Below are 16403 nucleotides of genomic sequence, written 5' to 3'. Positions count from 1 at the left end.
TTTATATTCATGATTACAGTCACAATTATGACAGTTGGCAATGAAACTTGCTACATCAGAAGTGGGTAAAGCCATGAATCCTTTTGATTTTGCCGACTCACTCTTATGCTTCACTGGATGAGACTGTGAAGTCTAGAATTTGCTAGAAAGTTCTGGGCTTTACCAGTGAGTGCTGCAGGGGCTGCAGCTGCCATGTGCTTGAGCCTGTTTCTTTTAACCATGTGCTGCATACTATCAACATGAGTTTTATCACTGTACCTTCTAGAGCTATTCTCATTTGTAAACATATTTGTGTGCTTTTCTGTGAGCTCATATATATCAGACAAATCTCAATGGCCTTATTCAAAATTAAATCACCTTTACAAAGCAAAATCTCTCTCACATCTCACAGCATCATCTTTTATGCTTCACACAAGTCTGTCCTTTATCAACTCATCCCTTGAGTCACCAAATCTGCACATTTTAGCCTTATTTCTCAGGTCAGTTATATATGCAGAAAAAGTTTCACCAGGCTTTTGATCCCTTGTGTCAAAATAAGTGTCTTTCCATTGCAACATTTGTCTGGGGGTTACACATTTCTCAAAATTTACATTTTAAGCACTCCGGGTCTTCCCTTAACTCAGCCGGTACAAGGAAAGTTTTCCTCCCTCTCCTGTACGCAGGTGCATACACAAATAAACGCTCCCTTTCTATAGCTTCTGACTCAGCTAAATTAAGCAGAATAAATGCCTTTGTACGGTCATCTTTATCAGAAAATGCAGCCTGCATGAAAATGGCATACTCCTGTTCAAACATTCTCCAGTTCTCACCAATATTACTGTCAAACACAAGTACACTGGGTTTGTGAAATCAGTCTGCCATCCCCACAAAGTATACACAAACACACTGAAAATATGGCCCATGTAATTATGTACGTACAAACAGTGCCCTGAGCTTGTAACACTGAAATGCGCAATAAACTCTTCGAAATACTGTACTCTGCAAAATATGCTCTGTAATGACTATACTCTGCGAAACATGCCTTGTAATGACTATACTTTGCAAAATAGCTTTACTGTAACAATGCACAAACATGCAAACACTTTATACACGTCTGATAACTTAGACATCTTTGCTTAATATGAAAATAGACATGCTTTGTGAAAATGCGGTGGTTTCCCTTTTATTTTATTCATTCTATGCAATATGGACTTGATCTCAAACATTTTCCATTGTAATTGGAATATTTTTATCAATATCGTACATATCGGTTTATGCAATTATTTAGAATGTTCTGTATGCCTCATTTCATATTATGTGAAAAAGAAATAATGCTGAGCAAGTTTTTAATAGCCAAAAATTCATTTCTGACCCGTTTTGTGAAGTTTGCACATTTAGGATAAACAAGTGCCTTAAGTCATTTTAGCCAAGCCGTTTCTGACCACATGCCCCTTCAGCATGCTTCTACTGACCTAGTGTCCTTTTAGATATGCCACTTCTGACACCATGTCGAGCGTTCATCTCTAATACGCAAAAAACAAGGCAACTTGGGGTTTCTTTCAGATGCTTTAATACATACAAATACATCAGGATGGATAGCAGCATCTTTAAATACGAACGAACTAATTAACAAACACAGCTTACATACATACATGCTTACATCTCAACTACAAAATGGCAGTCAGGCTCACACGTGCTCAGTATTTATACACTTATGCCCTTGGACAGCTTCTTAAAAGGTATGCATACACACATTTTGATCTGCAGTTACTCGAACTAAGCTACTAGGTGTCCGAATCAATGACCCAAAATTCAACCAGCATTTTTTGCAGCCAATCAAAAACAACCCACATCAAGCTAGGTTGCCTCTACAGAGCCAAATCTTCTCTCTCAGATTCCACTCATCCACAGCCAGACCTTACCTACTCCCTGCCCTATGCATCACCAATTCAACAACTTAAAAATGGACAAAAACAAACTTGAGAATTGTTTGCCACAAATTCATGACACACATCGTTAAAAAAACTACACTGGCTAGAACTACCCCACTACTTGTTGTATTCATAAAATCAGTCACTACACATAAGCTTATCTACACCGGGAAAATGCCTTACACACCAGGCCCTACTACCCCTGTACTAAAGAACTAAGATCCAGCAACAAACCCCTACTTCTTACAACCAAACCTAACAACAACGCCAGCAGTGTTCTATAATCTAACTAGGTCTCAAAACTCTAACTCTATCCCCGAAGTTACACAAATACAAAAATTCCCTATTTTCAAATCCCACCTCAAACGAAACCAAAAGAGCAAATGGCTATGTTCATGTACCTCACCTGAGCAGCCCCACCTCACCCTAATACATTCCCTTACCTGTTTACCTCTTCTAGCTCTCACTTCTGCCCCTTAATTCTCCTATGCCCTCTGTCAATCATCACACTGTGCACTCTCATCTACATACTCGACCAGGCATCCTTTTAAAATTATCACAAGCTTCTTCCTCTGCTCCTGTCCCTTTAAATCACCTGATCAATGTATTTATTCAAACCATGCATATTATTTAGCACTGTACATATACCTAAAGATTTACATAAACCTAACCACACCTGATTTACATAAACCTAACCACACCTATTACTTAAGTTTTCTTCACATGTTCACATTTTTGTACATTTGTTGCTATGTTTCTTTACATATTCTACTAATATACTGCATGTAAAATATACTACCGTGTATACGTAATTGTATGTAATTTCTGGAGCTTTTTTCCCCCCTGGGCCTCCGCTGAAAAATGGGTATCTGCCCAGTTGGACTTTCCCCAGTGAAGTAAAAAAAGCAGAAATATAAATACCTGCATAATTAATTTTAATTTAATTTTGACAATAAATATTCCTTAACATTGGAACTGCTCACCGTTACACATGTCCTTTGGTCAACTATTATGTCTGGATTTGATTTAACCACATCAATATATCTTCTTCTTCTTCTGTCGGCTTTTTCCCGGTTAGGGGTCGCCACAGCAGATCACCTTGTCCGCACATTGATTGGCAGTGGAGTTTTACGGTGTCGAGTTGCCAGCCCGGCGCCCAACCTTCCACAGAAGGCACACTCACACGCACACCTAGGGCCAATTTAGAGTATCCAATCCACCTGCAGCATGTCTTTGGGATGTGGGAGGAAACCGGAGCACCCGGAGGAAACCCACGTGACCACAGGGAGGACATGCAGACTCCGCACAGAAGGCACCCCAGCCGAGGATCGAACCGGAGAACCTCTTGCTGTGAGGCAGCAATGCTAACCACTGCACCACCGTGGCCGCCCTTAACCACATCAATATATAAAAATGAAAAAAGAAGCATTTTGGCTCTGCAACAAAGCACATTGCTTTTGAACTCATAAAAAGTTCCCCACTTCTTGTTAACAAACATGTCATACAACAGTACTGTGTAGTACTACTGGAAGTCTATAAAAATAAGTTATGTCTTACCATAATGTTCCATCGGTGTTGTAGTTCTTTGTCCATTCATTACAAATAGGACTTCGGTTCCGTTCTTAGAACCGATACAGCCGTTTCCAAGCTCGCGCCAGCCAAAAACTCTCCAAGACCTACCCATAATACCCCTCTCCTAGTTACTTCAGATCGAGTTTGCCCACCCCTATATAATAGAAATAGTAATAGAAAAATAGTAGAAGGCTCTGTCTGAGCAAACACCCTAACTAGGAGTTCTTCTAAAGTCCACCAGGAGTCCAGGCAGGGGGAAGGAGGGTGGGAAGTAATGAATGGACAAAGATCTACAACACAGATGGAACGTTACTGGTAAGACATAACTTCTTTATCTGATGATGTAAATCTTTGTCCATTCATCGAGTCCCCAGCTACTTGAATCCTGGGTGGCCTTAAGGAAGGATATTCCTGAGCACCATAGACCCAAAAGATGCTCGTCACCTGGAGGCCAAATCCAATTTGTAATGAGAGAGAAAAGCATGAGGTATTGCCCAAGTGGCTGCTGCGCAGATATCATCCACAGAGGCTCTGGAATGAAATGGTACAGAAGTAGCCATAGATCTGGTAGAATGAGCCTTTATTCTGGAAGATAAGGATAGCTTATTCTGTTGGTGGATAAATGTAATGATGTTTCTAAGCCAGGAGAATAAAGTCACTTTGGAAACAGGTTTACCCAATTTGGGTCCTCCAAAGGCCACAAACAATTGATCTGTTTTCCTGAAAGATTTAGTCCTGTCCAATAACAACGAAGCAGCCGATGGTACTCCCCTCTATTAGAATGCTGAGGAAAGAAAACCGGCAAGTCAATAGATTGGCTAATGGAAAATCCAGAAATGATCTTGGCCAAGAAAGAAGAGAGTCAGTACGAAGGGACATCCCATCCGTGTGGAAGATCAAGTAAGGACTCTTGACACTCAAGGCCTGCAGCTCAGATACTCTTCTCGCTAAGCAAGTGCTACTAGAAGTAAAGTTTTCCATGACAAAAATTTTAAATCACATGAATCAAAGGGCTCAAAAGGAGGACCTGTGAGAGACTGAAGCACCAAAGTCAAGTCCCACTGTTCTAAGGGAGGCTTGACCAGAGATTTAATGTCTAACACTCCTTTGAAAAATGTCTTGCATAGGCGGTGTGACATAATTAAAAAGAATTATCAAGTCCATTATGAAAACTGGCAATAGCTGATAAATGTACAGTGATGGTCGATGCAGAAGCTCCTGCATGTAAAAGAGTAGTCAGGTACTGAAGGATCTTTTGAATAGACAGAGACGGGATGTATGTTCTGATCTTTGGCCCAAATAGAAAACCTGGCCCATTTACTAGAATAAACTTTCCTGGTGGAAGGTTTGTGTGAAGCCAGAAGAATTTCACGAACAGGAGATGGAATGTCAGGCAGCCTGGCAATCACTGGAAGTGGAGAAACCAAGCTGTGAGCTCGAGACTGTGGAGGTTCGGATGAATCAGTCCCTGAGGATGAGAGAACAGGTCTTGGGAATGATCCAGGATCCACGGGCTGTGAATCAGATGAGGTCATAGAAACGGGAACCAGACTTGACGAGGCCAGTAGGGGGCAATGAGGATCACTTTGCTTCTCAACCTCTGAATTTTCTGGAGAAATTTTGGAATGAGGGGAAATGGGGGAAAAGGCATATAGAAGACCCGGGGGCCAATCGTGCATTAGAGCATCCCTAGGGGGTTCCCCCTGAGGGGGGATTCAAGGCAAAATAGCTTCGGCATTTGTACTTTAGGGGGGAAGCAAACAGATCGCAGCAAGGTTTGCCCCAGTGTCAGAAGATCCGATCCGCTGTTGCAGGGTTGAGGGACCACTTGTCAGGCATCAGGATGTTCCTACTCAGACTGTCCTCAATAAAGGTTGGAATTCCCAGGAAAGAAAGCAGGTGGAAGCTATTGCCCACTGCCAAATCCTCATGGCTTCCCGACACAGGGGGTAAGACCTGGTTCCACCTTGCTTGTTGCTATACCAGACGACTGACATGTTGTCTGATTGAACTGCAATGGTCTCAAGAGGGTAGGGATGCATGGAATGCTTGCAACGCTAGGGGGAACTGCCCTCAGTTCCAGGACATTTATGTGCAAATTTGCCTCCATGGAGGACCAGGTGCCTTGGACCATCTTTCCCTGGAAATGCCCCCCCCACCACCCTAACAGGGAAGCGTCCGTGGTCACCCTGGCCGTGGGCTGGGGAAGACAGAACAGTCGACACTAAAGATTCATTTGTGGCTTCATCCACCATAGCATTTCTTCCTTGTAACGGTCTGTAGACGTATCATGTGGTCGAGTGGATGAGTTAGAAATGACCATTGTGCGATAAGGAGCCACTGCAGGATTCTCGTGTGCAGCCTCGCCAGTGGTACTAACATAATGGCAGCTGCCATGGAGCCTAAGAGTTGCAGTACAAGACGTGCTGGTACATAGATCTGAGGAAGAAAGTCTTGGATTTGGTGTCTTATTTTCGAAAGCCTTTGAGGGGGGAAGAGAGGCTTGACAGGATGTTGTGTTGAAGACCACTTCAATAAATTCCAGTGTCTTCACTGGAGACATTTGAGAGTTGTCCTTGTTGATTGTAATCAACAAGTGGAGAGCGAGACCTTGAGTGTAAGACAGGCTGCGGACTAGGAGATTCCTTGTCAGAGCGGTAAGGAGCCCATCATCTAGATATGGAAACACCTGGAATCCTTGTAGTCAAAGATGAGCTACCACAACTGCCATACATTTGGTGAACACTTGGGGGGCTGTCGAGAGACCGAATGGCAGTGCCCTGAACTGGTAGTGATTGGCTCCCAGCCGGAAGCGGAGAAACCTCCGGGAGCGGTGATCCATCTTTATGTAGTAGTACGCATCCTGTTGTCCCTCCCTAGGAATGGAAGAATGGACTGTGCCGTGACCATCTGGAATTTTTGAGGTTTGATAAATTTATTCAATAGGCTGAGATCCAGGATTGGTCTCTAGTCCCCTGTCTTTTTTTGCACTAAAAAGAACCTAGAGTAAAACCTGGATCCTGTCTGGACTGGTTGGATGACTCTTTTTCTTAGCAGCTTTTCTATTTCTAAGGCTGCTAATTCTCTCTGATTGGGCGGTACATCAGGGATTTGTATGACGGGTCTGGGAGTTGAATCGAATAGTATTTGGCAGCCTCTGGATATTATTCTCTGCACCCAAACAAACATTGGTAGTAATACGATGCCAGGCTGGTAGATGGAGAGAAAAACAACCCCTGACTGCTTCCAGAGGAAAGCAATCATGCTGCTGCTGAGTGCTGGTAGGGTCCGCTGGAGAAAGAATCTCTAGCGCCCTGGTTACGTGGACCCCCTCTACCCCGAAAGGGACGTCTTCCAGATGAGTTGCCCCCTCTGCCCCAGGAAGATTGTTCACCATGAGTGTCAAGAAAAGGTCCTTGGAATTTCTTGAACCACATTTTTCCTTCCTTCTGGTTCCTGGAGTAGGACCTCTGGGGGTTGGAACAGCGTATGCCCACAGCAGACAAGGTATTTCCATCTTTCTTACTTTGTGCAAGTGTGTCTCGCACTTTGGGTCCAAAAAGTGCAGATTCACCGACAGGTGCATTGACGAAAAAAGACTTAAAGGGGTCTGCAAAGTCACACAACTGCATCTAAGCATTACGTCTCATGACAATGCCTGATGCGGCAGCTCGAACTGCCCCCTCAGTGGTGTGAAATATCAAACACATTGAGGAGTACGAGATGGATTCAAGGGTAGCTAGCTGTGAAGCGACAGTGTCGCACACCCCCATCAGGCAGTACCTCCACCAAAGAGACGATATTTCGGAAATTAGGTATCTTTGGAGGTGAGTAAAGTGTGCCATATCGTTCAGCGACCGAATGGCGAAGGTCGCTGAAGCATAAGTCCACTTCCCTAGTCTGTCCATGGTCCGCAACTCCCTATTCGGAGGATGGACAGTGGAACTATCTTCTGCCAGTTCCCTCTTGGTGGCCTTCGCAAAAACCATAGAATCAACTATCAAATGCTTGGACCAGTGGGGCTGGTCTTCAGGTGTAGATAAAATTTTTTCTGGCCTCGGGGAACAGGCTCTACATTGTCTGGGGCCTTCCAGGCACACTGCACAATGAGCTTAACAAGGTCATCTGCTGGTGGGGTCACCCAGGAAGTAGATGGCCAGGCACAGAAGGCCTGCAAGAACACTGATTCCTCAGAGGATTTTGAGAATGTTTCCGAATGAATAGTCATCTGGGGGAAAACGTGGGGACCCTTCCCCCTCATCACAATCAGTGTCTTCGATGACAGATTCCTCTGGGGAATCAAGGTGCTTCCTCTTGCACGGTTTCTTCCGGGGTGGCTCCTCGGTGGGATCTTCGGAGGACTCCGGAGAAGGGGTTCTCTTCAAAGGGGGGGGTCCTGCGACTCCCATGCCCGGGGTCCCAAAATAGGGGGTTGGGACAGCTGCATGCTAAGGGGGGGGGGGGTTCTGATACTGATGTCATTGGTGCTGACTGCGAACCTGTGGAGGCAAGGACCCTCTCCATCACCTGGAAAGCAGGCCCATCCAAGGAGGAATGGGAGCCGGAACTGGGAAGGACATCCTCAGAACCGGGGTCACACCCTGCCCCGAGGAGCCCACCTCCAGGTAAGGAGCTCTGAGAGGACTGGAAGCTGTCGGAGCCATGGACATAGATGGCGCCAGAGAGAAAATAGGCACCGGGCTAGGTATCAAGGTACGGACGGTCCAAGCACTGCTCCGAGAAAACATCGGCTCTGCAGCAAGGGTGGCCGGTGCAGACAGGGGAAAAACTGTTGTCAGAGCCAAGACAGTATGCATCAGTGTGGACATCGGTACCGGGACCTGGGTAGAGGCTGTAAGAGGATAAACAGGGGAAGATGTAAAAGATTCCAAGCCAAGAGGGATGGAAGGTCTTGCTGGAATGGGCAATCCCCTATCTGCTAAAAGCTGGTCCACAACCTGCACTAGGTCTATTTCAGAAAAACTCATGGTGGATCTAAAGGAGGCTGCTGAAGGAGAATCAGGTCTTTCTAGAAAGGGGTTAAACCTCTGCCCCAAAAAAGGGTCGTAAGTTGGAGAGTGTCTTGTCCTTGGCAGATATTCGAGTTTTGGAGCCGATGGTGACAAAGAAACTATTGGCACCATGGCCGGGGATGGTGCCGAAGCAGTTACAGTCATAGGAACCAATGTCGGATCAAAGGACGGCACCGAAGTCAGTGGTGCCGAGGTTGGAACCGAAATAGGGGTGAATATCATGGACAGCACCGATGGAGAAGATACACAGCCTGGTGCCGAAGAGGTCTACGTCAGGGGCTCAGGCAAAGCACGGAGCTGACTCAGTTCCATAACTGACGGAGATGCAAGAACTAAGTGACTCTGTTTTTCCTTATGTTTTTTGGTCTTTGGAGGAGGGGAGACCTCCAACCCACATACAGCCTCCTAAAAAGGTGCCTTGATTAAACCTTTTAAAATAAGCTTATTTTTATGTTCAGGTAGCGTAGGACTACTAAAAGTAGCACAAATATCACAGTCAGCTTTAATATGATCCACGCCCAAACAATAGACACAATGAGCATGTTCATCCAAGTTGGGCATCTTACGCCCACACTTATCACACTGTTTAAACCCCAACTTAGCTTTGTCTGACATAGTAAAGCAACAAGGCTATCGTATAGAAAAAACAAAATAAGGGAGAGAAAAAGGTGAGAGAATACCAATGATGGTATTTAAAAAATACCACAAGTGGTAAGGAAGGGCCTTGTCAAAGGCAGGAGAAAGGGACAGTACCAATAATGGTAGAAATTAAAATACCAAGGTAAAGGGTAGGGAATAGAATTAGGTTATAGGCAACAGTGAGAAAAGGCTAAATTGACTAAAAAACTTTGGAGGAGAAACTGTCTTAAAAACAACAAATTTCTACTTAGCTTTGAAAGAGATGGCTATCACGGCACATCTGACTAGGAACACGGCAAACGAGATCTGGAGTAACTAGGAGAGGAGCATTGTGGGTAGGTCTTAGTTGAGAGTTTTTGGCTGGCGCGAGCTTGGAAACGGCCATATCAAGTCCTATTTGTAATGAATGGACAAATATGGAAGCCCATATTTTATTTTTGGGAATACCAGGGTTTGGACTTCAATAGCTAGAGGAAAAATATAAGAGCAGCAGATTTCACAATGAAAACATTCAACATTACCTTCAGCTGTCTCTGAGCGTTACATTAATATAAACCACTACATGCCGTTACTGCAGCCCCCATCTGACCTCTCTCTCATGGTTATATTAATATAACCATTCTATGTACCATGACTGAATGGACCCCAGACCCCCCCCCGACCTCAGCTTATAAAAGCACAACAGTGAGAGACATTCTACGTGCCATACTCAATGGATTGCAGTGGTATCTCTGATCTCCGTTACAACATGTGCTCAGCCCAGTCCGACTATCCCAGTCAACAAATGCAAATAAATAAAAAGATAAATTAGACCAAACAACACAAAAGTGATGTCCTATCAACAAGTGTGCATGTATGAGGGAAGGGGAACATACCTACAGTTTCCATGGAGAAGCAAAGCACATTTGGGAAAAGGCCCCTTCAAACAAACAATCTACCCTTTAAGGCAGTCTACCTGCCAGGTGAACAATGCACTCTAGCACAGTCACTGAGTAGGGATCTGTAGCATGTGGCAGGTGGCAGCGCAGGTGATTGTCATTCCTACATTCAACAGCAGCAAGAGGAACTCCATTTACTTTACAACACAGTGCTCAGTCAGCTTTGCCCACAGATACCCAATCAGCAACCCTGGGAAACAAGCAAACAGACTTCTTTAGGCCAGCAATAGTACATACACAAGCTATTAATTCAAAAGGTACATAACACAAGCTATTAATTCAAAAGGTACTGCTCAAAGTGAAACTGCATCCTCAACTCATCTGATCCTGCTGGCTTCCTCAATGGTGTCTTCTTCTTTCGGCTTTTCCCGGTTAGGGGTCGCCACAGCAAATCACCTGTCTGCTCATGTTTAGCAGTGGAGTTTACAGTGTCGAGTTGCCAGCCTGGCACCCAACCTTCCACAGAAGGCACACACACACACATGCACTCACACCTAGGGCCAATTTAGAAAGTGTCCAATCCACCTACAGCATGTCTTTGGGATGTGGGAAGAAACCGGAGCACCCGGAGGATACCTACACGACCACAGGGAGGACATGCAGACTCCGCACAGAAGGCATCCGGGCCAAGGAGCAAACCGGAGAACCTCTTGCTGTGAGGCGGCAATGCTAACAACTGCACCACTGCAGCCGCCCCGGCTTCTTCAATGGTGTATTAACTTCATTTTATCCTCCTCCTTTTTTGGCCTCCTGCCTTTCAACTTTCTCTCACACAAACATAAGGCACAGAATCCATATGCCTATATACCCCCAAAGTCTTCACACTTCTGTTTTCCACAACATTCCTCAGGCTACAGAAGACCATACAAAGTCAGCAACACCAACAAAAAATACAGATGGCAAAATGGAACAGATATTCAGGGTGGACATAAACAACTGTCCTGCAATTATATTTATACACCATACTAAGCTTCTAGTATTTATTCTATTCCCCAATTTCAGTTGGACTTTTCTTATACATACAGCTTTATTCAAATCTTGCTATTAAACACTTTTATTTTGGAAACTAGAAACTTTGTATAGCCTAAATGGATGATGTATATTCTGCATCTTACTACATATATACTATTACACTATCTAATTATTGTATTTTGCTTATATTTCTATGGAGCTTTCCCCCCCAGGCCTCCGCTGAAAACGGGCTTCTGGCCCAGTCAGCCTTTTCCGGTAAACAAACAGATAGATAGATAGACACTTTGTATTTGACAAAACATTATTACTCATCTGTGCAGTAAAAATAAGAACTTCCAGTCACAAAACTAACTTAAAACAACCAGTTCACTGCAGCGGTTCCTGGTATACCAAATATGGCACTATAAGTCATAATAACCATGACAAATGTCAAATACACCAACACAAGTTCATAATGGTCACGCCATATCAGTTATATTGCATTGTAGCACCTCCTCCCATTGAAGTTCACTCCGTTTTGGCCATTACTTGTGTGATTGACAGCTGATTTGGGCATGGCATCATTGATGGACAGACAGTAGAAAATACGTTTTATACATTAAATCAAGAATGCTTTTAAATATCAAATCAAATACAAGTTAAACACTACGTAAAACATAAAATAGCTTGTAAATGCAATGTGAAACATTGTTAAAAATGCTGACAGAAATACAATGCAAAATACGAAACAAAATCAGGGACAGTAGAGAGGTATGATCATACGGGTCTGCTTTAAAATCAGGGACAGTAGAGAGGTATGATCATACGGGTCTGCTTTAAAATCAGGGACAGTAGAGAGGTATGATCATACGGGTCTGCTTTAAAATCAGGGACAGTAGAGAGGTATGATCATACGGGTCTGCTTTAAAATCAGGGACAGTAGAGAGGTATGATCATACGGGTCTGCTTTAAAATCAGGGACAGTAGAGAGGTATGATCATACGGGTCTGCTTTAAAATCAGGGACAGTAGAGAGGTATGATCATACGGGTCTGCTTTAAAATCAGGGACAGTAGAGAGGTATGATCATACGGGTCTGCTTTAAAATCAGGGACAGTAGAGAGGTATGATCATACGGGTCTGCTTTAAAATCAGGGACAGTAGAGAGGTATGATCATACGGGTCTGCTTTAAAATCAGGGACAGTAGAGAGGTATGATCATACGGGTCTGCTTTAAAATCAGGGACAGTAGAGAGGTATGATCATACGGGTCTGCTTTAAAATCAGGGACAGTAGAGAGGTATGATCATACGGGTCTGCTTTAAAATCAGGGACAGTAGAGAGGTATGATCATACGGGTCTGCTTTAAAATCAGGGACAGTAGAGAGGTATGATCATACGGGTCTGCTTTAAAACATGGAACTCTCCTAACATTGAATTTCATAACATAGACCATAACATCAAAAACTCAAAACAATGAAAACTTCGAACACTGAAAGTGTGCATCATAACACAGAAAACTACAACGCCCATGTAAATAACATCCCCTCCACTTATAATACCATCAAACTATAAAGCACACTTTTTACTACGTTTGCTGCCCCACACAAATATACCAACTCCTACTTCGCATTACAGTGGGAAAAAGTTAATTTCCTAACCTGACTGTAACATGATCACCATACAGAAAATTAGCATATGAATGAGTTGCTTTCATAGAAGTTCATTTGCTCCTCACATGGGGGGTACAGGGGGGGGCTTAAGTGTTTTTGTTAGTTTGGTGTTGTTTAAAGGTGGGGCGGATGTTATTTACATGTGCATTGTAGTTTTCAGTCTTATGATGCAAGGTTTCAATGTTCTGAGGTTTCATTATTTTGATGTTATAATCTCAGTGTTTTGAAGTTCAATGTTATGAGATTTCAAGGTTTTAAAGTAGACTTATATATTATACGTACAGCATAAAATATAAGCACATTCCTAGCAGTTTACAAAAACGTGATTGTGCTGAAGGTTTTATATAATACAGAAATTAAAAACAAAACAAAATCACAAGTACATTCTTAACACTTTATTAGCCCTCAGATTTATGAAGAAAGGGCAAGTAATTGCTATCCCATCTCAATACTGGAGTCTAGGAAGTCATGCAAATGGGCATATATTTACATATAAAACAAAGCATATAAAAAAGCAATTATTTTAATTAAGATGAGTGCTGCAAAACACTTTTAAACATTAAAATACAGGTGCTGTAATGTGCCTCACACCTCCCTACTATTCATCATGCAACACCACCTAACAGTTTTGATGGGGCTAGGCTACATAAGAACTCACTTCTGTTAGTGTTGTTTCTTTGCCTAAAGATGAATAATATAAGCAATCAGTAGTGTTACAGGAATATTTTTTATTTATTTGATGACTTACAGCGTGACCGTGCATATTACCGGGGCTGGTGCTGCACATGGCTGGGGGGGATACTACAGTGTAATATAACCAGCATGGTATATACCAGCATGAGAAACAAATTACTTCAGACTTGTAGCACTGCTGAAAAAAATAAGCAAACAAGAAAGTGAATACACACATGCTGTACCCATATATATCGAATGCATGTCTGTCCTAAAAAATCAAGGTGTCCTTAAAATAATCTGTTACCTATGAATCTACGGACAGTGGTAGTAAGTATTAGCCTAGCTGCACTTCTGGGCCATTTTAAGCCTAGCCGATTTCCCTTCTAAAGCAGAGAATCAAATCCTGTACTTTGTGTCTGAGGTAAAAAAAATCAACCATTAAGCTAACTTCCAAATCCAATGTAGTTAACGTTACAATCTAGAACGACAAAAAGACACTAAATTAAACATAAATTGTTTAAAAGTCAAAAGATACAAACTTCAAAAATCAACGATGGTGGGAAAAGAAATTCAGGCTACAGTTATACAGCATTGCATTAAGTATTACAAACTGAGCAAAGCTGCTAATAATTTGGCAAAACAACTGGACATTATTATTGGGTATCAAAACAGTCAGTCATCTGTAAACGAATACCTCAGTCTGATCAATGTATGTTTGAATTCAAAGTGCATATGCTTATCACTATTAATGCTTCATAAATATGATTACTGTTTCAGGTTGTCTTCCACTGATCAGAATCAAAATGTTTTGATAAAGCTTTTGACAATTGTGATTGACAAATATAGCAAGTTAACCATTTGCGGATGCCCCCTCCCTCAAAAATATAGTGCACCATCTGAGGCAGGGTGATTAAAATAAGACTAGGCATATAAAATCCAGTATGTTGACTTACAAGCATAGCAGTAGGACCAAGGAACAGAAGAAGACAAAGTAATTATTAAAAAAGTGCTATTTCAGTTTATAAAATCAAACTTGTGTAACTACAAGACAAATCGTGTCCACTGATGTCACAGTATTGAATGCTGATGATGATCAATGTGTTACAATGGTCGTGAAGTACACTTCCTAAATGCTAAGACAAACACAGTGCTGCCTCACTTTGCATAAGGATGGAGGTGGTGTTGGGCTGTCCTGCAGTCCAGCACCCAAAAACAAAGTGCACTGTTGCAATCATCGAGTGGGTCAATATTCTTTAGAAAGCAGGTCATCAATCACCTGCATGAATACCTACACCATTAAATACGATCATTTCCAATATTTTCCATATAAAACACCATCAGCAGTGTACGGGGGATGCACACTAACAAAAGACATACATTTTGTACAAAGATTGACAAGTACAGTACACCTTTCATCCACCGAAACATCAATAAAATGTATATTTATAACCTTCCAGGAAAAATAAATACTTTAATGCTCTTAGTCCAACAAAAAAGTTGAACTCAACATTGTGACTCACTAGATGTGCGTGTAGAAATCAGTCACTAATCCTTTTCACACACCTACGGATTCAGTGTAGGACAACTACCACACACCCTTTCAGCTGATGTAACATATTCAGCACTAAACAAGACAAGCGTCTGTCAGCAAGAAAGGGAAAAAAGCCACGAAGTGCCATGCCATCTGCCAGTGGCACTCCCTGAACAGCAACAAGACAGCAGTGCCGACTGCTCAAGCCACAAAGAAACGCTCCGGTGGGGTTATCTTCAGAGAGAGGAAAAGTGTCGGGTATAAACACAGAAATGCAATCCACTGCTAAGCACCGAAGTCATGTACGTGCAGACCCTTTATAAACTGCAATCAAAACAACACAGAACATACAATCAAGCACAAGAAACCTGGCAGCAGGAGTTGTATGTTTACTAAAGCGTCCGTTTAGGGTTACCGTCGGTGTATTTAACCTGGGGGGTTCTTCAGTGGTCGTTGCCTTTACTTCCCCTCTCATGATTTAACAGCCCCAAGGGCTACACACAGACCACCGTTTAATTAACAGCCCGTTTGCCACCTGCTTGAATGTAGAGGCACTTACCAGTTCAGTATGCATGCCGCGTCCGTTATCCATCACATAGTCACACAGAAATCCCCACCAAAACAAATCCCGGACACTTTCCCCTCAGGGCTCGGTGTGTGTGTGTTCACGGCTAAGGGCTTAGATTTCCTCAGTCCCAACAACGCAGAGTCCGGGACTCGTCCCCCTCGGAAACGGTGTGCGAGTCGCTTACGGGTCCCTCGACACGACTCCTTCACTCAACCAGCGACGAGAAACACACAGCGACCAAACTCCTTCGAGAGGAAAGACAAACTCCCTGACAGAAACCCGCCATCGACAGCGGTACCAAGCGACATCCTTTCTAGAACAGCCGACGACGACCACTTGGCTTCTCGAGCGCAGGTGTGCGCTGCAGGCGAAGCTGTGAGCCCGAGACCAACGCGTAGCTCTCCCAGCTCGCCTCCAGCACCCGCCGTGCGCTTGCAGCGAGACTCAAGAGCTGCATTCAAATGAGCTCGCGCTTCACGCAGGACAGAGCCTGCCTACAAAGGCTGCACCGGCTGTGAAAGGGAGCACGTGGAAAGGAAAGCACAACAGCTGCAGTTAGTGATAGCGCTGAGCCATGGGATGGGGGGCATGACCCCGGTTAAGGAAAGCAAATGCAACCTGCAACTGCACTTATGTATGTAACACATAGCGTTGAGCCATGGGATGGGGGGCATGACCCCGGTTAAGGAAAGCAAATGCAACCTGCAACTGCACTTATGTATGTAACACATAGCGTTGAGCCATGGGATGGGGGGTATGACCCCGGTTAGGGAAAGCAAATGCAGTCTGCAACTGTGCTTATGCATGTAACAGATAGCGCTGAGCCATAGGATGAGGGGCATGACCCCCATTAGGGAAAGCAAATGCAACCTGCAACTGCGCTTATGTATATAACAGATAGTGCTCATCCATGG

The 16403-nt window shown here is 43.5% G+C and overlaps 1 protein-coding gene across 1 annotated transcript in view; it reads right to left on the bottom strand.

Moving 5' to 3' along the window:
• The window catches only part of LOC122799708 (ras-GEF domain-containing family member 1C-like), a gene marked incomplete in the record, with an annotated part of 1592823 nt that extends 1576831 nt beyond the window's left edge, over positions 1–15992 (bottom strand). The window contains 1 exon segment of the mRNA XM_044068944.1: positions 15481–15992.
• Positions 15993–16403: the final 411 nt, after the last annotated feature.

Source organism: Protopterus annectens, chromosome 4.part0 (genome assembly GCF_019279795.1).
Source record: "Protopterus annectens isolate FY-2018-M chromosome 4.part0, PAN1.0, whole genome shotgun sequence".
NCBI classification, from domain to species: Eukaryota; Metazoa; Chordata; order Ceratodontiformes; family Protopteridae; genus Protopterus; species Protopterus annectens.
This window is presented reverse-complemented; position numbering and strand designations above follow the sequence as displayed.